This window comes from Lithobates pipiens, unplaced genomic scaffold (assembly GCF_037356315.1).
Source record: "Lithobates pipiens isolate NorthernLeopardFrog02 unplaced genomic scaffold, aLitPip1_a1.2 Scaffold_10, whole genome shotgun sequence".
In the NCBI taxonomy this organism is placed as follows: domain Eukaryota; kingdom Metazoa; phylum Chordata; class Amphibia; order Anura; family Ranidae; genus Lithobates; species Lithobates pipiens.
Window position 1 is genome coordinate 74,462,112 of NW_027507686.1, and position 23,649 is coordinate 74,485,760.

Here is a 23,649-nt window from a genome sequence, read left to right on the forward strand (position 1 = left end):
CCGCACGAGATGCAAAGTTGCAACGACCGCCATTGTATTCTCTAGGATCTTTGCTAAAAAAACATATGTTTGGCGACTTGATCAGCCAATTGCGACTTGAAGTTTTGGCCAATGGGCTTGCGACTTGATATTCAGCCAATGGGCTTGCGACTTGATGTTCGGCCAATGGGCTTGCGAATTGTTTGGCCAATGGGCTTGCGGTTTGAGGTTTCGGCCAATCGGCTTGCGGCTTGAAGTTTCAGCCAATCGGCTTGCGGCTTGAAGTTTCGGCCAATCGGCTTGCGGCTTGAAGTTTCAGGCAATCGGCTTGAAGTTTCGGCCAATCGGCTTGCGACTTGAATTTTCGGCCAATCGGCTTGCGACTTGAATTTTCGGCCAATCGGCTTGCGACTTGAAGTTTCGGCCAATCGGCTTGTGGCTTAAAGTTTCAGCCAATCGGCTTGCGGCTTGAAGTTTCGAACAATCGGCTTGAGACTTGAAGTTTCGGCCAATCGACTTGCGACTTGAAGTTTCAGCCAATCGGCTTGAAGTTTCGGCCAATCGGATTGCGGCTTAAAGTTTCGGCCAATCGGCTTGCGGCTTAAAGTTTCGGCCAATCGGCTTGCGGCTTAAAGTTTCAGCCAATCGGCTTGCGGCTTGAAGTTTCGACCAATCGGCTTGAGACTTGAAGTTTCGGCCAATCGGCTTGCGGCTTGAAGTTTCGGGTAATCGACTTGCGGCTTGAAGTTTCGGCCAATCGGCTTGCGGCTTGAAGTTTCGGGTAATCGACTTGCGGCTTGAAGTTTCGGCCAATCGGCTTGCGGCTTGAAGTTTCGGGTAATCGACTTGCGGCTTGAAGTTTCGGCCAATCGGCTTGCGGCTTGAAGTTTCGGGTAATCGACTTGCGGCTTGAAGTTTCGGCCAATCGGCTTGCGGCTTGAAGTTTTGGCCAATCGGCATGCGACTTGAAGTTTCGGCCAATCGGCTTGCGACTTGAAGTTTCGGCCAATCGGCTTGCGACTTGAAGTTTCGGCCAATCGGCTTGCGGCTTGAAGTTTCGGCCAATCGGCATGCGACTTGAAGTTTTGGCCAATCGGCATGCGACTTCAAGTTTCGGCCAATCGGCTTGCGGCTTGAAGTTTCGACCAATCGGCTTGAGACTTGAAGTTTCGGCCAATCGGCTTGCGGCTTGAAGTTTCGGGTAATCGACTTGCGGCTTGAAGTTTCGGCCAATCGGCTTGCGGCTTGAAGTTTCGGGTAATCGACTTGCGGCTTGAAGTTTCGGCCAATCGGCTTGCGGCTTGAAGTTTCGGGTAATCGACTTGCGGCTTGAAGTTTCGGCCAATCGGCTTGCGGCTTGAAGTTTTGGCCAATCGGCATGCGACTTGAAGTTTCGGCCAATCGGCTTGCGACTTGAAGTTTCGGCCAATCGGCTTGCGACTTGAAGTTTCGGCCAATCGGCTTGCGGCTTGAAGTTTCGGCCAATCGGCATGCGACTTGAAGTTTTGGCCAATCGGCATGCGACTTCAAGTTTCGGCCAATCGGCTTGTGGCTTAAAGTTTTAGCCAATCGGCTTGCGGCTTGAAGTTTCGAACAATCGGCTTGAGACTTGAAGTTTCGGCCAATCGACTTGCGACTTGAAGTTTCGGCCAATCGGCTTGCGGCTTGAAGTTTCGGGTAATCGACTCGCGGCTTGAAGTTTTGGCCAATCGGCATGCGACTTGAAGTTTCGGCCAATCGGCTTGCGACTTGAAGTTTCGGCCAATCGGCTTGCGGCTTGAAGTTTCGGGTAATTGGCTTGCGGCTAGAAGTTTCGGCCAATCGGCTTACGGCTTGAAGTTTCGGCCAATCGGCTTGAGGCTTGGAGTTTCAGCCAATCGGCTTGAAGTTTCGGCCAATCAGCTTGTGACTTGAAGTTTCGGCCAATCGGCTTGCGGCTTGAAGTTTCGGCCAATCGGCTTGCGGCTTGAAGTTTTGGCCAATCGGCATGCGACTTGAAGTTTCGGCCAATCGACTTGCGACTTGAAGTTTCAGCCAATCGGCTTGAAGTTTTGGCCAATCGGCTTGCGACTTGAAGTTTCGGCCAATCGGCTTGCGGCTTAAAGTTTCAGCCAATCGGCTTGCGGCTTGAAGTTTCGACCAATCGGCTTGAGACTTGAAGTTTCGGCCAATCGACTTGCGACTTGAAGTTTCGGCCAATCGGCTTGCGGCTTGAAGTTTCGGGTAATTGGCTTGCGGCTAGAAGTTTCAGCCAATCGGCTTACGGCTTGAAGTTTCGGCCAATCGGCTTGAGGCTTGGAGTTTCAGCCAATCGACTTGCGACTTGAAGTTTCGGCCAATCGGCTTGCGGCTTGAAGTTTCGGGTAATCGACTCGCTTCTTGAAGTTTCGGCCAATCGGCTTGCGGCTTGAAGTTTTGGCCAATCGGCTTGCGGCTTGAAGTTTCGGGTAATTGGCTTGCGGCTAGAAGTTTCGGCCAATCAGCTTGCAGATTGAAGTTTCGGCCAATCGGCTTGCGGCTTAAAGTTTCGGCCAATCGGCTTGCGGCTTAAAGTTTCGGCCAATCGGCTTGCGGCTTAAAGTTTCGGTCAATCGGATTGCGGCTTGAAGTTTTCGGACAATCGGCATGCGGCTTAAAGTTTCGGCCAATCGGCTTGAAGTTTCAGCCAATCGGCTTGCGGCTTGAAGTTTCGGCCAATCGGCTTGCGACTTGAAGTTTCGGTCAATCGGCTTGAAGTTTCGGCCAATCGGCTTGCGACTTGAAGTTTCAGCCAATCAGCTTGTAGATTGAAGTTTCGGCAAATCGGCTTGCGGCTTAAAGTTTCGGCCAATCGGCTTGCGGCTTGAAGTTTTCGGCCAATCGGCTTGCGGCTTGAAGTTTCAGCCAATCGGCTTGAAGTTTCGGCCAATCGGCTTGCGACTTGAAGTTTCAGCCAATCAGCTTGCAGATTGAAGTTTCGGCAAATCGGCTTGCGGCTTAAAGTTTCGGCCAATCGGCTTGCGGCTTGAAGTTTTCGGCCAATCGGCTTGCGACTTGAAGTTTCAGCCAATCGGCTTGAAGTTTTGGCCAATCGGCTTGCGACTTGAATTTTCAGCCAATCAGCTTGCAGATTGAAGTTTCGGCAAATCGGCTTGCGGCTTAAAGTTTCGGCCAATCGGCTTGCGGCTTGAAGTTTTCGGCCAATCGGCTTGCGGCTTGAAGTTTTGGCCAATCGGCTTGCGGCTTGAAGTTTCGGGTAATTGGCTTGCGGCTAGAAGTTTCAGCCAATCGGCTTACGGCTTGAAGTTTCGGCCAATCGGCTTGAGGCTTGGAGTTTCAGCCAATCGACTTGCGACTTGAAGTTTCGGCCAATCGGCTTGCGGCTTGAAGTTTCGGGTAATCGACTCGCTTCTTGAAGTTTCGGCCAATCGGCTTGCGGCTTGAAGTTTTGGCCAATCGGCTTGCGGCTTGAAGTTTCGGGTAATTGGCTTGCGGCTAGAAGTTTCGGCCAATCAGCTTGCAGATTGAAGTTTCGGCCAATCGGCTTGCGGCTTAAAGTTTCGGCCAATCGGCTTGCGGCTTAAAGTTTCGGCCAATCGGCTTGCGGCTTAAAGTTTCGGTCAATCGGATTGCGGCTTGAAGTTTTCGGACAATCGGCATGCGGCTTAAAGTTTCGGCCAATCGGCTTGAAGTTTCAGCCAATCGGCTTGCGGCTTGAAGTTTCGGCCAATCGGCTTGCGACTTGAAGTTTCAGTCAATCGGCTTGAAGTTTCGGCCAATCGGCTTGCGACTTGAAGTTTCAGCCAATCAGCTTGTAGATTGAAGTTTCGGCAAATCGGCTTGCGGCTTAAAGTTTCGGCCAATCGGCTTGCGGCTTGAAGTTTTCGGCCAATCGGCTTGCGGCTTGAAGTTTCAGCCAATCGGCTTGAAGTTTCGGCCAATCGGCTTGCGACTTGAAGTTTCAGCCAATCAGCTTGCAGATTGAAGTTTCGGCAAATCGGCTTGCGGCTTAAAGTTTCGGCCAATCGGCTTGCGGCTTGAAGTTTTCGGCCAATCGGCTTGCGACTTGAAGTTTCAGCCAATCGGCTTGAAGTTTTGGCCAATCGGCTTGCGACTTGAAGTTTCAGCCAATCAGCTTGCAGATTGAAGTTTCGGCAAATCGGCTTGCGGCTTAAAGTTTCGGCCAATCGGCTTGCGGCTTGAAGTTTTCGGCCAATCGGCTTGCGGCTTGAAGTTTTGGCCAATCGGCTTGCAACTTGTTCGGCCAATCAGCTTGCGACTTGTTCGGCCAATCAGCTTGCGACTTGACATGCTAGTTATGTATTTGCTCGGCATAACTTCATCTTTCACATTATGCCCAAAAATGGGCTAACTTTTCTGTTTTTTTTTTTTAGCACAAAACTGTTTAAAAAAGAAAACTTGTTTGAAAAATTGATGCGCAAATACCGCACGAGATACAAAGTTGCAACGACCGCCATTGTATTCTCTAGGGTCTTTGCTAAAAACACATATGTTTGGCGACTTGATCAGCCAATGGCGGCTTGAAGTTTTGGCCAATCAGCTTGCGGCTTGAAGTTTCAGCCAATCAGCTTGCTGCTTAAAGTTTCGGCCAATCGGCTTGCGGCTTAAAGTTTCGGCCAATCGGCATGCGACTTGAAGTTTCGGCCAATCGACTTGCGACTTGAAGTTTCAGCCAATCGGCTTGAAGTTTCGGCCAATCGGCTTGCGACTTGAAGTTTCGGCCAATCGGCTTGCGGCTTAAAGTTTCAGCCAATCGGCTTGCGGCTTGAAGTTTCGACCAATCGGCTTGAGACTTGAAGTTTCGGCCAATCGACTTGCGACTTGAAGTTTCGGCCAATCGGCTTGCGGCTTGAAGTTTCGGGTAATTGGCTTGCGGCTAGAAGTTTCGGCCAATCGGCTTACGGCTTGAAGTTTCGGCCAATCGGCTTACGGCTTGAAGTTTCGGCCAATCGGCTTGAGGCTTGGAGTTTCAGCCAATCGGCTTGAGGCTTGGAGTTTCAGTCAATCAGCTTGCAGATTGAAGTTTCGGCCAATCGGCTTGCGGCTTAAAGTTTCGGCCAATCGGCTTGCGGCTTAAAGTTTCGGCCAATCGGCTTGCGGCTTAAAGTTGTGGCCAATCGTATTGCGGCTTGAAGTTTTGGCCAATCGGCTTGCGACTTGTTCGGCCAGTCAGCTTGCAACGTGACATGTTAGGTATCTATTTACACGGCATAACTTCATTTTTCACATTATGCGATAAAAATGGGCTAACTTTACTGGTTTTCTTTTTTTAGCACAAAACTGTTTAAAAAATAAAACTTGTTTGAAAAATTAATACGCAAATACCACACGAGATACAAAGTTGCAACCACCGCCATTGTATTCTCTAGGGTCTTTGCTAAAAAAACATGTTTGGCGACTTGATGATCAGCCAATGGGCTTGCGACTTGATATTCAGCCAATGGGCTTGCGACTTGTTCGGCCAAATGGCTTGCGGCTTGAAGTTTCGGCCAATCGGCTTATGGCTTGAAGTTTCGACCAATCGGCTTGAGACTTGAAGTTTCGGCCAATCGACTTGCGACTTGAAGTTTCGGCCAATCGGCTTGCGGCTTAAAGTTTCAGCCAATCGGCTTGCGGCTTGAAGTTTCGGCCAATCGGCTTGAAGTTTCGGTCAGTCGGCTTGCGGCTTGAAGTTTCGGCCAATCAGCTTGCGACGTGACATGCTAGTTATCTATTTACTCGGCATAACTTCATCTTTCACATTATGCGAAAAAATGTGCTAACTTTACTGTTTTTTTTTTTTTTAGCACAAAACTGTTTAAAAAAGAAAAGTTGTTTGAAAAATTGATGCGCAAATACCGCACGAGATGCAAAGTTGCAACGACCGCCATTGTATTCTCTAGGATCTTTGCTAAAAAAACATATGTTTTGGCGACTTGATCAGCCAATTGCGACTTGAAGTTTTGGCCAATGGGCTTGCGACTTGATATTCAGCCAATGGGCTTGCGACTTGATGTTCGGCCAATGGGCTTGCGAATTGTTTGGCCAATGGGCTTGCGGTTTGAGGTTTCGGCCAATCGGCTTGCGGCTTGAAGTTTCAGCCAATCGGCTTGCGGCTTGAAGTTTCGGCCAATCGGCTTGCGGCTTGAAGTTTCAGGCAATCGGCTTGAAGTTTCGGCCAATCGGCTTGCGACTTGAATTTTCGGCCAATCGGCTTGCGACTTGAATTTTCGGCCAATCGGCTTGCGACTTGAAGTTTCGGCCAATCGGCTTGTGGCTTAAAGTTTCAGCCAATCGGCTTGCGGCTTGAAGTTTCGAACAATCGGCTTGAGACTTGAAGTTTCGGCCAATCGACTTGCGACTTGAAGTTTCAGCCAATCGGCTTGAAGTTTCGGCCAATCGGCTTGCGGCTTAAAGTTTCGGCCAATCGGCTTGCGGCTTAAAGTTTCGGCCAATCGGCTTGCGGCTTAAAGTTTCAGCCAATCGGCTTGCGGCTTGAAGTTTCGACCAATCGGCTTGAGACTTGAAGTTTCGGCCAATCGGCTTGCGGCTTGAAGTTTCGGGTAATCGACTTGCGGCTTGAAGTTTCGGCCAATCGGCTTGCGGCTTGAAGTTTCGGGTAATCGACTTGCGGCTTGAAGTTTCGGCCAATCGGCTTGTGGCTTGAAGTTTCGGGTAATCGACTTGCGGCTTGAAGTTTCGGCCAATCGGCTTGCGGCTTAAAGTTTCGGGTAATCGACTTGCGGCTTGAAGTTTCGGCCAATCGGCTTGCGGCTTGAAGTTTTGGCCAATCGGCATGCGACTTGAAGTTTCGGCCAATCGGCTTGCGACTTGAAGTTTCGGCCAATCGGCTTGCGACTTGAAGTTTCGGCCAATCGGCTTGCGGCTTGAAGTTTCGGCCAATCGGCATGCGACTTGAAGTTTTGGCCAATCGGCATGCGACTTCAAGTTTCGGCCAATCGGCTTGCGGCTTGAAGTTTCGACCAATCGGCTTGAGACTTGAAGTTTCGGCCAATCGGCTTGCGGCTTGAAGTTTCGGGTAATCGACTTGCGGCTTGAAGTTTCGGCCAATCGGCTTGCGGCTTGAAGTTTCGGGTAATCGACTTGCGGCTTGAAGTTTCGGCCAATCGGCTTGCGGCTTGAAGTTTCGGGTAATCGACTTGCGGCTTGAAGTTTCGGCCAATCGGCTTGCGGCTTGAAGTTTTGGCCAATCGGCATGCGACTTGAAGTTTCGGCCAATCGGCTTGCGACTTGAAGTTTCGGCCAATCGGCTTGCGACTTGAAGTTTCGGCCAATCGGCTTGCGGCTTGAAGTTTCGGCCAATCGGCATGCGACTTGAAGTTTTGGCCAATCGGCATGCGACTTCAAGTTTCGGCCAATCGGCTTGCGGCTTAAAGTTTTAGCCAATCGGCTTGCGGCTTGAAGTTTCGAACAATCGGCTTGAGACTTGAAGTTTCGGCCAATCGACTTGCGACTTGAAGTTTCGGCCAATCGGCTTGCGGCTTGAAGTTTCGGGTAATCGACTCGCGGCTTGAAGTTTTGGCCAATCGGCATGCGACTTGAAGTTTCGGCCAATCGGCTTGCGACTTGAAGTTTCGGCCAATCGGCTTGCGGCTTGAAGTTTCGGGTAATTGGCTTGCGGCTAGAAGTTTCGGCCAATCGGCTTACGGCTTGAAGTTTCGGCCAATCGGCTTGAGGCTTGGAGTTTCAGCCAATCGGCTTGAAGTTTCGGCCAATCAGCTTGTGACTTGAAGTTTCGGCCAATCGGCTTGCGGCTTGAAGTTTCGGCCAATCGGCTTGCGGCTTGAAGTTTTGGCCAATCGGCATGCGACTTGAAGTTTCGGCCAATCGGCTTGCGGCTTAAAGTTTTAGCCAATCGGCTTGCGGCTTGAAGTTTCGAACAATCGGCTTGAGACTTGAAGTTTCGGCCAATCGACTTGCGACTTGAAGTTTCGGCCAATCGGCTTGCGGCTTGAAGTTTCGGGTAATCGACTCGTGGCTTGAAGTTTTGGCCAATCGGCATGCGACTTGAAGTTTCGGCCAATCGGCTTGCGACTTGAAGTTTCGGGTAATTGGCTTGCGGCTAGAAGTTTCGGCCAATCGGCTTACGGCTTGAAGTTTCGGCCAATCGGCTTGAGGCTTGGAGTTTCAGCCAATCGGCTTGAAGTTTCGGCCAATCAGCTTGTGACTTGAAGTTTCGGCCAATCGGCTTGCGGCTTGAAGTTTCGGCCAATCGGCTTGCGGCTTGAAGTTTTGGCCAATCGGCTTGCGGCTTGAAGTTTCGGCCAATTGGCTTGCGACTTGAAGTTTTGGCCAATCGGCTTGCGACTTGTTCGGCCAGTCAGCTTGCAACGTGACATGTTAGGTATCTATTTACTCGGCATAACTTCATTTTTCACATTATGCAAAAAAAATGGGCTAACTTTACTGGTTTTCTTTTTTTAGCACAAAACTGTTTAAAAAATAAAACTTGTTTGAAAATTTAATACGCAAATACCACACAAGATACAAAGTTGCAACCACCGCCATTGTATTCTCTAGGGTCTTTGCTAAAAAAACATGTTTGGCGACTTGATGATCAGCCAATGGGCTTGCGACTTGATATTCAGCCAATGGGCTTGCGACTTGTTCGGCCAATCGGCTTGCGGCTTGAAGTTTCGGCCAATCGGCTTATGGCTTGAAGTTTCGGCCAATCGGCTTGAGGCTTGGAGTTTCGGCCAATCGGCTTGCTGCTTAAAGTTTCGGCCAATCGGCTTGCGGCTTGAAGTTTTCGGCCAATCAGCTTGCGGCTTGAAGTTTCGGCCAATCGGCTTGCGGCTTGAAGTTTCGGCCAATCGGCTTGAAGTTTCGGTCAGTCGGCTTGCGGCTTGAAGTTTCGGCCAATCAGCTTGCGACGTGACATGCTAGTTATCTATTTACTCGGCATAACTTCATCTTTCACATTATGCGAAAAAATGGGCTAACTTTACTGTTTTTTTTTTTTAGCACAAAACTGTTTAAAAAAGAAAAGTTGTTTGAAAAATTGATGCGCAAATACCGCACGAGATACAAAGTTGCAACGACCGCCATTGTATTCTCTAGGATCTTTGCTAAAAAAACATATGTTTGGCGACTTGATCAGCCAATTGCGACTTGAAGTTTTGGCCAATGGGCTTGCGACTTGATATTCAGCCAATGGGCTTGCGACTTGATGTTCGGCCAATGGGCTTGCGAATTGTTTGGCCAATGGGCTTGCGACTTGAAGTTTCGGCCAATCGGCTTGCGGCTTGAAGTTTCAGCCAATCGGCTTGCGGCTTGAAGTTTCGGCCAATCGGCTTGCGACTTGAAGTTTCGGCCAATCGGCTTGCGGCTTTAAGTTTCGGCCAATGGGCTTGCGGCTTGAAGTTTCAGCCAATCGGCTTGAAGTTTCGGCCAATCGGCTTGCGACTTGAAGTTTCAGCCAATCGGCTTGCGGCTTGAAGTTTCGGCCAATCGGCTTGCGGCTTGAAGTTTCAGGCAATCGGCTTGAAGTTTCGGCCAATCGGCTTGCGACTTGAATTTTCGGCCAATCGACTTGCGACTTGAAGTTTCAGCCAATCGGCTTGAAGTTTCGGCCAATCGGCTTGCGACTTGAAGTTTCGGCCAATCGGCTTGCGGCTTAAAGTTTCGGCCAATCGGCTTGCGGCTTAAAGTTTCAGCCAATCGGCTTGCAGCTTGAAGTTTCGACCAATCGGCTTGAGACTTGAAGTTTCGGCCAATCGGCTTGCGGCTTGAAGTTTCGGGTAATCGACTTGCGGCTTGAAGTTTCGGCCAATCGGCTTGCGGCTTGAAGTTTCGGGTAATCGACTTGCGGCTTGAAGTTTCGGCCAATCGGCTTGCGGCTTGAAGTTTTGGCCAATCGGCATGCGACTTGAAGTTTCGGCCAATCGGCTTGCGACTTGAAGTTTCGGCCAATCGGCTTGCGACTTGAAGTTTCGGCCAATCGGCTTGCGGCTTGAAGTTTTGGCCAATCGGCATGCGACTTGAAGTTTCGGCCAATCGGCTTGCGGCTTAAAGTTTTAGCCAATCGGCTTGCGGCTTGAAGTTTCGAACAATCGGCTTGAGACTTGAAGTTTCGGCCAATCGACTTGCGACTTGAAGTTTCGGCCAATCGGCTTGCGGCTTGAAGTTTCGGGTAATCGACTCGCGGCTTGAAGTTTTGGCCAATCGGCATGCGACTTGAAGTTTCGGCCAATCGGCTTGCGACTTGAAGTTTCGGGTAATTGGCTTGCGGCTAGAAGTTTCGGCCAATCGGCTTACGGCTTGAAGTTTCGGCCAATCGGCTTGAGGCTTGGAGTTTCAGCCAATCGGCTTGAAGTTTCGGCCAATCAGCTTGTGACTTGAAGTTTCGGCCAATCGGCTTGCGGCTTGAAGTTTCGGCCAATCGGCTTGCGGCTTGAAGTTTTGGCCAATCGGCTTGCGGCTTGAAGTTTCGGCCAATTGGCTTGCGACTTGAAGTTTTGGCCAATCGGCTTGCGACTTGTTCGGCCAGTCAGCTTGCAACGTGACATGTTAGGTATCTATTTACTCGGCATAACTTCATTTTTCACATTATGCAAAAAAAATGGGCTAACTTTACTGGTTTTCTTTTTTTAGCACAAAACTGTTTAAAAAATAAAACTTGTTTGAAAATTTAATACGCAAATACCACACAAGATACAAAGTTGCAACCACCGCCATTGTATTCTCTAGGGTCTTTGCTAAAAAAACATGTTTGGCGACTTGATGATCAGCCAATGGGCTTGCGACTTGATATTCAGCCAATGGGCTTGCGACTTGTTCGGCCAATCGGCTTGCGGCTTGAAGTTTCGGCCAATCGGCTTATGGCTTGAAGTTTCGGCCAATCGGCTTGAGGCTTGGAGTTTCGGCCAATCGGCTTGCTGCTTAAAGTTTCGGCCAATCGGCTTGCGGCTTGAAGTTTTCGGCCAATCAGCTTGCGGCTTGAAGTTTCGGCCAATCGGCTTGCGGCTTGAAGTTTCGGCCAATCGGCTTGAAGTTTCGGTCAGTCGGCTTGCGGCTTGAAGTTTCGGCCAATCAGCTTGCGACGTGACATGCTAGTTATCTATTTACTCGGCATAACTTCATCTTTCACATTATGCGAAAAAATGGGCTAACTTTACTGTTTTTTTTTTTTAGCACAAAACTGTTTAAAAAAGAAAAGTTGTTTGAAAAATTGATGCGCAAATACCGCACGAGATACAAAGTTGCAACGACCGCCATTGTATTCTCTAGGATCTTTGCTAAAAAAACATATGTTTGGCGACTTGATCAGCCAATTGCGACTTGAAGTTTTGGCCAATGGGCTTGCGACTTGATATTCAGCCAATGGGCTTGCGACTTGATGTTCGGCCAATGGGCTTGCGAATTGTTTGGCCAATGGGCTTGCGACTTGAAGTTTCGGCCAATCGGCTTGCGGCTTGAAGTTTCAGCCAATCGGCTTGCGGCTTGAAGTTTCGGCCAATCGGCTTGCGACTTGAAGTTTCGGCCAATCGGCTTGCGGCTTTAAGTTTCGGCCAATGGGCTTGCGGCTTGAAGTTTCAGCCAATCGGCTTGAAGTTTCGGCCAATCGGCTTGCGACTTGAAGTTTCAGCCAATCGGCTTGCGGCTTGAAGTTTCGGCCAATCGGCTTGCGGCTTGAAGTTTCAGGCAATCGGCTTGAAGTTTCGGCCAATCGGCTTGCGACTTGAATTTTCGGCCAATCGACTTGCGACTTGAAGTTTCAGCCAATCGGCTTGAAGTTTCGGCCAATCGGCTTGCGACTTGAAGTTTCGGCCAATCGGCTTGCGGCTTAAAGTTTCGGCCAATCGGCTTGCGGCTTAAAGTTTCAGCCAATCGGCTTGCAGCTTGAAGTTTCGACCAATCGGCTTGAGACTTGAAGTTTCGGCCAATCGGCTTGCGGCTTGAAGTTTCGGGTAATCGACTTGCGGCTTGAAGTTTCGGCCAATCGGCTTGCGGCTTGAAGTTTCGGGTAATCGACTTGCGGCTTGAAGTTTCGGCCAATCGGCTTGCGGCTTGAAGTTTTGGCCAATCGGCATGCGACTTGAAGTTTCGGCCAATCGGCTTGCGACTTGAAGTTTCGGCCAATCGGCTTGCGACTTGAAGTTTCGGCCAATCGGCTTGCGGCTTGAAGTTTCGGCCAATCGGCTTGCGGCTTGAAGTTTTGGCCAATCGGCATGCGACTTGAAGTTTCGGCCAATCGGCTTGCGGCTTAAAGTTTTAGCCAATCGGCTTGCGGCTTGAAGTTTCGAACAATCGGCTTGAGACTTGAAGTTTCGGCCAATCGACTTGCGACTTGAAGTTTCGGCCAATCGGCTTGCGGCTTGAAGTTTCGGGTAATCGACTCGCGGCTTGAAGTTTTGGCCAATCGGCATGCGACTTGAAGTTTCGGCCAATCGGCTTGCGGCTTGAAGTTTCGGGTAATTGGCTTGCGGCTAGAAGTTTCGGCCAATCGGCTTACGGCTTGAAGTTTCGGCCAATCGGCTTGAGGCTTGGAGTTTCAGCCAATCGGCTTGAAGTTTCGGCCAATCAGCTTGTGACTTGAAGTTTCGGCCAATCGGCTTGCGGCTTGAAGTTTCGGCCAATCGGCTTGCGGCTTGAAGTTTTGGCCAATCGGCTTGCGGCTTGAAGTTTCGGCCAATTGGCTTGCGACTTGAAGTTTTGGCCAATCGGCTTGCGACTTGTTCGGCCAGTCAGCTTGCAACGTGACATGTTAGGTATCTATTTACTCGGCATAACTTCATTTTTCACATTATGCGAAAAAAATGGGCTAACTTTACTGGTTTTCTTTTTTTAGCACAAAACTGTTTAAAAAATAAAACTTGTTTGAAAAATTAATACGCAAATACCACACAAGATACAAAGTTGCAACCACCGCCAATGTATTCTCTAGGGTCTTTGCTAAAAAAACATGTTTGGCGACTTGATGATCAGCCAATGGGCTTGCGACTTGATATTCTGCCAATGGGCTTGCGACTTGTTCGGCCAATCGGCTTGCGGCTTGAAGTTTCGGCCAATCGGCTTATGGCTTGAAGTTTCGGCCAATCGGCTTGAGGCTTGGAGTTTCGGCCAATCGGCTTGCTGCTTAAAGTTTCGGCCAATCGGCTTGCGGCTTGAAGTTTTCGGCCAATCAGCTTGCGGCTTGAAGTTTCGGCCAATCGGCTTGCGGCTTGAAGTTTCGGCCAATCGGCTTGAAGTTTCGGTCAGTCGGCTTGCGGCTTGAAGTTTCGGCCAATCAGCTTGCGACGTGACATGCTAGTTATCTATTTACTCGGCATAACTTCATCTTTCACATTATGCGAAAAAATGGGCTAACTTTACTGTTTTTTTTTTTTTTAGCACAAAACTGTTTAAAAAAGAAAAGTTGTTTGAAAAATTGATGCGCAAATACCGCACGAGATACAAAGTTGCAACGACCGCCATTGTATTCTCTAGGATCTTTGCTAAAAAAACATATGTTTGGCGACTTGATCAGCCAATTGCGACTTGAAGTTTTGGCCAATGGGCTTGCGACTTGATATTCAGCCAATGGGCTTGCGACTTGATGTTCGGCCAATGGGCTTGCGAATTGTTTGGCCAATGGGCTTGCGGCTTGAAGTTTCGGCCAATCGGCTTGCGGCTTGAAGTTTCAGCCAATCGGCTTGCGGCTTGAAGTTTCGGCCAATCGGCTTGCGACTTGAAGTTTCGGCCAATCGGCTTGCGGCTTTAAGTTTCGGCCAATCGGCTTGCGGCTTGAAGTTTCAGCCAATCGGCTTGAAGTTTCGGCCAATCGGCTTGCGACTTGAAGTTTCAGCCAATCAGCTTGCAGATTGAAGTTTCGGCAAATCGGCTTGCGGCTTAAAGTTTCGGCCAATCGGCTTGCGGCTTGAAGTTTTCGGCCAATCGGCTTGCGGCTTGAAGTTTCAGCCAATCGGCTTGAAGTTTCGGCCAATCGGCTTGCGACTTGAAGTTTCAGCCAATCAGCTTGCAGATTGAAGTTTCGGCAAATCGGCTTGCGGCTTAAAGTTTCGGCCAATCGGCTTGCGGCTTGAAGTTTTCGGCCAATCGGCTTGCGGCTTGAAGTTTTGGCCAATCGGCTTGCAACTTGTTCGGCCAATCAGCTTGCGACTTGTTCGGCCAATCAGCTTGCGACATGACATGCTAGTTATCTATTTGCTCGGCATAACTTCATCTTTCACATTATGCGAAAAAATGGGCTAACTTTTCTGTTTTTTTTTTTTAGCACAAAACTGTTTAAAAAAGAAAACTTGTTTGAAAAATTGATGCGCAAATACCGCACGAGATACAAAGTTGCAACGACCGCCATTGTATTCTCTAGGGTCTTTGCTAAAAACACATATGTTTGGCGACTTGATCAGCCAATGGCGGCTTGAAGTTTTGGCCAATCAGCTTGCGGCTTGAAGTTTCAGCCAATCAGCTTGAAGTTTCGGCCAATCGGCTTGCGACTTGAAGTTTCGGCCAATCGGCTTGCTGCTTAAAGTTTCGGCCAATCGGCTTGCGGCTTAAAGTTTCGGCCAATCGGCTTGCGACTTGAAGTTTCGGCCAATCGACTTGCGACTTGAAGTTTCAGCCAATCGGCTTGAAGTTTTGGCCAATCGGCTTGCGACTTGAAGTTTCGGCCAATCGGCTTGCGGCTTAAAGTTTCAGCCAATCGGCTTGCGGCTTGAAGTTTCGACCAATCGGCTTGAGACTTGAAGTTTCGGCCAATCGACTTGCGACTTGAAGTTTCGGCCAATCGGCTTGCGGCTTGAAGTTTCGGGTAATTGGCTTGCGGCTAGAAGTTTCAGCCAATCGGCTTACGGCTTGAAGTTTCGGCCAATCGGCTTGAGGCTTGGAGTTTCAGCCAATCGACTTGCGACTTGAAGTTTCGGCCAATCGGCTTGCGGCTTGAAGTTTCGGGTAATCGACTTGCTTCTTGAAGTTTCGGCCAATCGGCTTGCGGCTTGAAGTTTTGGCCAATCGGCTTGCGGCTTGAAGTTTCGGGTAATTGGCTTGCGGCTAGAAGTTTCGGCCAATCAGCTTGCAGATTGAAGTTTCGGCCAATCGGCTTGCGGCTTAAAGTTTCGGCCAATCGGCTTGCGGCTTAAAGTTTCGGCCAATCGGCTTGCGGCTTAAAGTTTCGGTCAATCGGATTGCGGCTTGAAGTTTTCGGACAATCGGCATGCGGCTTAAAGTTTCGGCCAATCGGCTTGAAGTTTCAGCCAATCGGCTTGCGGCTTGAAGTTTCGGCCAATCGGCTTGCGACTTGAAGTTTCGGTCAATCGGCTTGAAGTTTCGGCCAATCGGCTTGCGACTTGAAGTTTCAGCCAATCAGCTTGTAGATTGAAGTTTCGGCAAATCGGCTTGCGGCTTAAAGTTTCGGCCAATCGGCTTGCGGCTTGAAGTTTTCGGCCAATCGGCTTGCGGCTTGAAGTTTCAGCCAATCGGCTTGAAGTTTCGGCCAATCGGCTTGCGACTTGAAGTTTCAGCCAATCAGCTTGCAGATTGAAGTTTCGGCAAATCGGCTTGCGGCTTAAAGTTTCGGCCAATCGGCTTGCGGCTTGAAGTTTTCGGCCAATCGGCTTGCGACTTGAAGTTTCAGCCAATCGGCTTGAAGTTTTGGCCAATCGGCTTGCGACTTGAATTTTCAGCCAATCAGCTTGCAGATTGAAGTTTCGGCAAATCGGCTTGCGGCTTAAAGTTTCGGCCAATCGGCTTGCGGCTTGAAGTTTTCGGCCAATCGGCTTGCGGCTTGAAGTTTTGGCCAATCGGCTTGCAACTTGTTCGGCCAATCAGCTTGCGACTTGTTCGGCCAATCAGCTTGCGACTTGACATGCTAGTTATGTATTTGCTCGGCATAACTTCATCTTTCACATTATGCCCAAAAATGGGCTAACTTTTCTGTTTTTTTTTTTAGCACAAAACTGTTTAAAAAAGAAAACTTGTTTGAAAAATTGATGCGCAAATACCGCACGAGATACAAAGTTGCAACGACCGCCATTGTATTCTCTAGGGTCTTTGCTAAAAACACATATGTTTGGCGACTTGATCAGCCAATGGCGGCTTGAAGTTTTGGCCAATCAGCTTGCGGCTTGAAGTTTCAGCCAATCAGCTTGCTGCTTAAAGTTTCGGCCAATCGGCTTGCGGCTTAAAGTTTCGGCCAATCGGCATGCGACTTGAAGTTTCGGCCAATCGACTTGCGACTTGAAGTTTCAGCCAATCGGCTTGAAGTTTCGGCCAATCGGCTTGCGACTTGAAGTTTCGGCCAATCAGCTTGCGGCTTAAAGTTTCAGCCAATCGGCTTGCGGCTTGAAGTTTCGACCAATCGGCTTGAGACTTGAAGTTTCGGCCAATCGACTTGCGACTTGAAGTTTCGGCCAATCGGCTTGCGGCTTGAAGTTTCGGGTAATTGGCTTGCGGCTAGAAGTTTCGGCCAATCGGCTTACGGCTTGAAGTTTCGGCCAATCGGCTTACGGCTTGAAGTTTCGGCCAATCGGCTTGAGGCTTGGAGTTTCAGCCAATCGGCTTGAGGCTTGGAGTTTCAGTCAATCAGCTTGCAGATTGAAGTTTCGGCCAATCGGCTTGCGGCTTAAAGTTTCGGCCAATCGGCTTGCGGCTTAAAGTTTCGGCCAATCGGCTTGCGGCTTAAAGTTGTGGCCAATCGTATTGCGGCTTGAAGTTTTGGCCAATCGGCTTGCGACTTGTTCGGCCAGTCAGCTTGCAACGTGACATGTTAGGTATCTATTTACACGGCATAACTTCATTTTTCACATTATGCGATAAAAATGGGCTAACTTTACTGGTTTTCTTTTTTTAGCACAAAACTGTTTAAAAAATAAAACTTGTTTGAAAAATTAATACGCAAATACCACACGAGATACAAAGTTGCAACCACCGCCATTGTATTCTCTAGGGTCTTTGCTAAAAAAACATGTTTGGCGACTTGATGATCAGCCAATGGGCTTGCGACTTGATATTCAGCCAATGGGCTTGCGACTTGTTCGGCCAAATGGCTTGCGGCTTGAAGTTTCGGCCAATCGGCTTATGGCTTGAAGTTTCGACCAATCGGCTTGAGACTTGAAGTTTCGGCCAATCGACTTGCGACTTGAAGTTTCGGCCAATCGGCTTGCGGTTAAAGTTTCAGCCAATCGGCTTGCGGCTTGAAGTTTCGGCCAATCGGCTTGAAGTTTCGGTCAGTCGGCTTGCGGCTTGAAGTTTCGGCCAATCAGCTTGCGACGTGACATGCTAGTTATCTATTTACTCGGCATAACTTCATCTTTCACATTATGCGAAAAAATGTGCTAACTTTACTGTTTTTTTTTTTTTTAGCACAAAACTGTTTAAAAAAGAAAAGTTGTTTGAAAAATTGATGCGCAAATACCGCACGAGATGCAAAGTTGCAACGACCGCCATTGTATTCTCTAGGATCTTTGCTAAAAAAACATATGTTTGGCGACTTGATCAGCCAATTGCGACTTGAAGTTTTGGCCAATGGGCTTGCGACTTGATATTCAGCCAATGGGCTTGCGACTTGATGTTCGGCCAATGGGCTTGCGAATTGTTTGGCCAATGGGCTTGCGGTTTGAGGTTTCGGCCAATCGGCTTGCGGCTTGAAGTTTCAGCCAATCGGCTTGCGGCTTGAAGTTTCGGCCAATCGGCTTGCGGCTTGAAGTTTCAGGCAATCGGCTTGAAGTTTCGGCCAATCGGCTTGCGACTTGAATTTTCGGCCAATCGGCTTGCGACTTGAATTTTCGGCCAATCGGCTTGCGACTTGAAGTTTCGGCCAATCGGCTTGTGGCTTAAAGTTTCAGCCAATCGGCTTGCGGCTTGAAGTTTCGAACAATCGGCTTGAGACTTGAAGTTTCGGCCAATCGACTTGCGACTTGAAGTTTCAGCCAATCGGCTTGAAGTTTCGGCCAATCGGATTGCGGCTTAAAGTTTCGGCCAATCGGCTTGCGGCTTAAAGTTTCGGCCAATCGGCTTGCGGCTTAAAGTTTCAGCCAATCGGCTTGCGGCTTGAAGTTTCGACCAATCGGCTTGAGACTTGAAGTTTCGGCCAATCGGCTTGCGGCTTGAAGTTTCGGGTAATCGACTTGCGGCTTGAAGTTTCGGCCAATCGGCTTGCGGCTTGAAGTTTCGGGTAATCGACTTGCGGCTTGAAGTTTCGGCCAATCGGCTTGCGGCTTGAAGTTTCGGGTAATCGACTTGCGGCTTGAAGTTTCGGCCAATCGGCTTGCGGCTTGAAGTTTCGGGTAATCGACTTGCGGCTTGAAGTTTCGGCCAATCGGCTTGCGGCTTGAAGTTTTGGCCAATCGGCATGCGACTTGAAGTTTCGGCCAATCGGCTTGCGACTTGAAGTTTCGGCCAATCGGCTTGCGACTTGAAGTTTCGGCCAATCGGCTTGCGGCTTGAAGTTTCGGCCAATCGGCATGCGACTTGAAGTTTTGGCCAATCGGCATGCGACTTCAAGTTTCGGCCAATCGGCTTGCGGCTTGAAGTTTCGACCAATCGGCTTGAGACTTGAAGTTTCGGCCAATCGGCTTGCGGCTTGAAGTTTCGGGTAATCGACTTGCGGCTTGAAGTTTCGGCCAATCGGCTTGCGGCTTGAAGTTTCAGGTAATCGACTTGCGGCTTGAAGTTTCGGCCAATCGGCTTGCGGCTTGAAGTTTCGGGTAATCGACTTGCGGCTTGAAGTTTCGGCCAATCGGCTTGCGGCTTGAAGTTTTGGCCAATCGGCATGCGACTTGAAGTTTCGGCCAATCGGCTTGCGACTTGAAGTTTCGGCCAATCGGCTTGCGACTTGAAGTTTCGGCCAATCGGCTTGCGGCTTGAAGTTTCGGCCAATCGGCATGCGACTTGAAGTTTTGGCCAATCGGCATGCGACTTCAAGTTTCGGCCAATCGGCTTGTGGCTTAAAGTTTTAGCCAATCGGCTTGCGGCTTGAAGTTTCGAACAATCGGCTTGAGACTTGAAGTTTCGGCCAATCGACTTGCGACTTGAAGTTTCGGCCAATCGGCTTGCGGCTTGAAGTTTCGGGTAATCGACTCGCGGCTTGAAGTTTTGGCCAATCGGCATGCGACTTGAAGTTTCGGCCAATCGGCTTGCGACTTGAAGTTTCGGCCAATCGGCTTGCGGCTTGAAGTTTCGGGTAATTGGCTTGCGGCTAGAAGTTTCGGCCAATCGGCTTACGGCTTGAAGTTTCGGCCAATCGGCTTGAGGCTTGGAGTTTCAGCCAATCGGCTTGAAGTTTCGGCCAATCAGCTTGTGACTTGAAGTTTCGGCCAATCGGCTTGCGGCTTGAAGTTTCGGCCAATCGGCTTGCGGCTTGAAGTTTTGGCCAATCGGCATGCGACTTGAAGTTTCGGCCAATCGGCTTGCGGCTTAAAGTTTTAGCCAATCGGCTTGCGGCTTGAAGTTTCGAACAATCGGCTTGAGACTTGAAGTTTCGGCCAATCGACTTGCGACTTGAAGTTTCGGCCAATCGGCTTGCGGCTTGAAGTTTCGGGTAATCGACTCGCGGCTTGAAGTTTTGGCCAATCGGCATGCGACTTGAAGTTTCGGCCAATCGGCTTGCGACTTGAAGTTTCGGGTAATTGGCTTGCGGCTAGAAGTTTCGGCCAATCGGCTTACGGCTTGAAGTTTCGGCCAATCGGCTTGAGGCTTGGAGTTTCAGCCAATCGGCTTGAAGTTTCGGCCAATCAGCTTGTGACTTGAAGTTTCGGCCAATCGGCTTGCGGCTTGAAGTTTCGGCCAATCGGCTTGCGGCTTGAAGTTTTGGCCAATCGGCTTGCGGCTTGAAGTTTCGGCCAATTGGCTTGCGACTTGAAGTTTTGGCCAATCGGCTTGTGACTTGTTCGGCCAGTCAGCTTGCAACGTGACATGTTAGGTATCTATTTACTCGGCATAACTTCATTTTTCACATTATGCAAAAAAAATGGGCTAACTTTATTGGTTTTCTTTTTTTAGCACAAAACTGTTTAAAAAATAAAACTTGTTTGAAAATTTAATACGCAAATACCACACAAGATACAAAGTTGCAACCACCGCCATTGTATTCTCTAGGGTCTTTGCTAAAAAAACATGTTTGGCGACTTGATGATCAGCCAATGGGCTTGCGACTTGATATTCAGCCAATGGGCTTGCGACTTGTTCGGCCAATCGGCTTGCGGCTTGAAGTTTCGGCCAATCGGCTTATGGCTTGAAGTTTCGGCCAATCGGCTTGAGGCTTGGAGTTTCGGCCAATCGGCTTGCTGCTTAAAGTTTCGGCCAATCGGCTTGCGGCTTGAAGTTTTCGGCCAATCAGCTTGCGGCTTGAAGTTTCGGCCAATCGGCTTGCGGCTTGAAGTTTCGGCCAATCGGCTTGAAGTTTCGGTCAGTCGGCTTGCGGCTTGAAGTTTCGGCCAATCAGCTTGCGACGTGACATGCTAGTTATCTATTTACTCGGCATAACTTCATCTTTCACATTATGCAAAAAAATGGGCTAACTTTACTGTTTTTTTTTTTTAGCACAAAACTGTTTAAAAAAGAAAAGTTGTTTGAAAAATTGATGCGCAAATACCGCACGAGATACAAAGTTGCAACGACCGCCATTGTATTCTCTAGGATCTTTGCTAAAAAAACATATGTTTGGCGACTTGATCAGCCAATTGCGACTTGAAGTTTTGGCCAATGGGCTTGCGACTTGATATTCAGCCAATGGGCTTGCGACTTGATGTTCGGCCAATGGGCTTGCGAATTGTTTGGCCAATGGGCTTGCGACTTGAAGTTTCGGCCAATCGGCTTGCGGCTTGAAGTTTCAGCCAATCGGCTTGCGGCTTGAAGTTTCGGCCAATCGGCTTGCGACTTGAAGTTTCGGCCAATCGGCTTGCGGCTTTAAGTTTCGGCCAATCGGCTTGCGGCTTGAAGTTTCAGCCAATCGGCTTGAAGTTTCGGCCAATCGGCTTGCGACTTGAAGTTTCAGCCAATCAGCTTGCAGATTGAAGTTTCGGCAAATCGGCTTGCGGCTTAAAGTTTCGGCCAATCGGCTTGCGGCTTGAAGTTTTCGGCCAATCGGCTTGCGGCTTGAAGTTTCAGCCAATCGGCTTGAAGTTTCGGCCAATCGGCTTGCGACTTGAAGTTTCAGCCAATCAGCTTGCAGATTGAAGTTTCGGCAAATCGGCTTGCGGCTTAAAGTTTCGGCCAATCGGCTTGCGGCTTGAAGTTTTCGGCCAATCGGCTTGCGGCTTGAAGTTTTGGCCAATCGGCTTGCAACTTGTTCGGCCAATCAGCTTGCGACTTGTTCGGCCAATCAGCTTGCGACGTGACATGCTAGTTATCTACTTGCTCGGCATAACTTCATCTTTCACATTATGCCAAAAAATGGGCTAACTTTTCTGTTTTTTTTTTTTTAGCACAAAACTGTTTAAAAAAGAAAACTTGTTTGAAAAATTGATGCGCAAATACCGCACGAGATACAAAGTTGCAACGACCGCCATTGTATTCTCTAGGGTCTTTGCTAAAAACACATATGTTTGGCGACTTGATCAGCCAATGGCGGCTTGAAGTTTTGGCCAATCAGCTTGCGGCTTGAAGTTTCAGCCAATCAGCTTGAAGTTTCGGCCAATCGGCTTGCGACTTGAAGTTTCGGCCAATCGGCTTGCTGCTTAAAGTTTCGGCCAATCGGCTTGCGGCTTAAAGTTTCGGCCAATCGGCTTGCGACTTGAAGTTTCGGCCAATCGACTTGCGACTTGAAGTTTCAGCCAATCGGCTTGAAGTTTCGGCCAATCGGCTTGCGACTTGAAGTTTTGGCCAATCGGCTTGCGGCTTAAAGTTTCAGCCAATCGGCTTGCGGCTTGAAGTTTCGACCAATCGGCTTGAGACTTGAAGTTTCGGCCAATCGACTTGCGACTTGAAGTTTCGGCCAATCGGCTTGCGGCTTGAAGTTTCGGGTAATTGGCTTGCGGCTAGAAGTTTCAGCCAATCGGCTTACGGCTTGAAGTTTCGGCCAATCGGCTTGAGGCTTGGAGTTTCAGCCAATCGACTTGCGACTTGAAGTTTCGGCCAATCGGCTTGCGGCTTGAAGTTTCGGGTAATCGACTCGCTTCTTGAAGTTTCGGCCAATCGGCTTGCGGCTTGAAGTTTTGGCCAATCGGCTTGCGGCTTGAAGTTTCGGGTAATTGGCTTGCGGCTAGAAGTTTCGGCCAATCAGCTTGCAGATTGAAGTTTCGGCCAATCGGCTTGCGGCTTAAAGTTTCGGCCAATCGGCTTGCGGCTTAAAGTTTCGGTCAATCGGATTGCGGCTTGAAGTTTTCGGACAATCGGCATGCGGCTTAAAGTTTCGGCCAATCGGCTTGAAGTTTCAGCCAATCGGCTTGCGGCTTGAAGTTTCGGCCAATCGGCTTGCGACTTGAAGTTTCGGCCAATCGGCTTGCGGCTTTAAGTTTCGGCCAATCAGCTTGCGGCTTGAAGTTTCAGCCAATCGGCTTGAAGTTTCGGCCAATCGGCTTGCGACTTGAAGTTTCAGCCAATCAGCTTGCAGATTGAAGTTTCGGCAAATCGGCTTGCGGCTTAAAGTTTCGGCCAATCGGCTTGCGGCTTGAAGTTTTCGGCCAATCGGCTTGCGGCTTGAAGTTTCAGCCAATCGGCTTGAAGTTTTGGCCAATCGGCTTGCGACTTGAAGTTTCAGCCAATCAGCTTGCAGATTGAAGTTTCGGCAAATCGGCTTGCGGCTTAAAGTTTCGGCCAATCGGCTTGCGGCTTAAAGTTTCGGCCAATCGGCTTGCGGCTTAAAGTTGCGGCCAATCGTATTGCGGCTTGAAGTTTTGGCCAATCGGCTTGCGACTTGTTCGGCCAGTCAGCTTGCAACGTGACATGTTAGGTATCTATTTACACGGCATAACTTCATTTTTCACATTATGCGAAAAAAATGGGCTAACTTTACTGGTTTTCTTTTTTTAGCACAAAACTGTTTAAAAAATAAAACTTGTTTGAAAAATTAATACGCAAATACCACACGAGATACAAAGTTGCAACCACCGCCATTGTATTCTCTAGGGTCTTTGCTAAAAAAACATGTTTGGCGACTTGATGATCAGCCAATGGGCTTGCGACTTGATATTCAGCCAATGGGCTTGCGACTTGTTCGGCCAAATGGCTTGCGGCTTGAAGTTTCGGCCAATCGGCTTATGGCTTGAAGTTTCGACCAATCGGCTTGAGACTTAAAGTTTCGGCCAATCGACTTGCGACTTGAAGTTTCGGCCAATCGGCTTGCGGCTTAAAGTTTCAGCCAATCGGCTTGCGGCTTGAAGTTTCGGCCAATCGGCTTGAAGTTTCGGTCAGTCGGCTTGCGGCTTGAAGTTTCGGCCAATCAGCTTGCGACGTGACATGCTAGTTATCTATTTACTCGGCATAACTTCATCTTTCACATTATGCGAAAAAATGTGCTAACTTTACTGTTTTTTTTTTTTTAGCACAAAACTGTTTAAAAAAGAAAAGTTGTTTGAAAAATTGATGCGCAAATACCGCACGAGATGCAAAGTTGCAACGACCGCCATTGTATTCTCTAGGATCTTTGCTAAAAAAACATATGTTTGGCGACTTGATCAGCCAATTGCGACTTGAAGTTTTGGCCAATGGGCTTGCGACTTGATATTCAGCCAATGGGCTTGCGACTTGATGTTCAGCCAATGGGCTTGCGAATTGTTTGGCCAATGGGCTTGC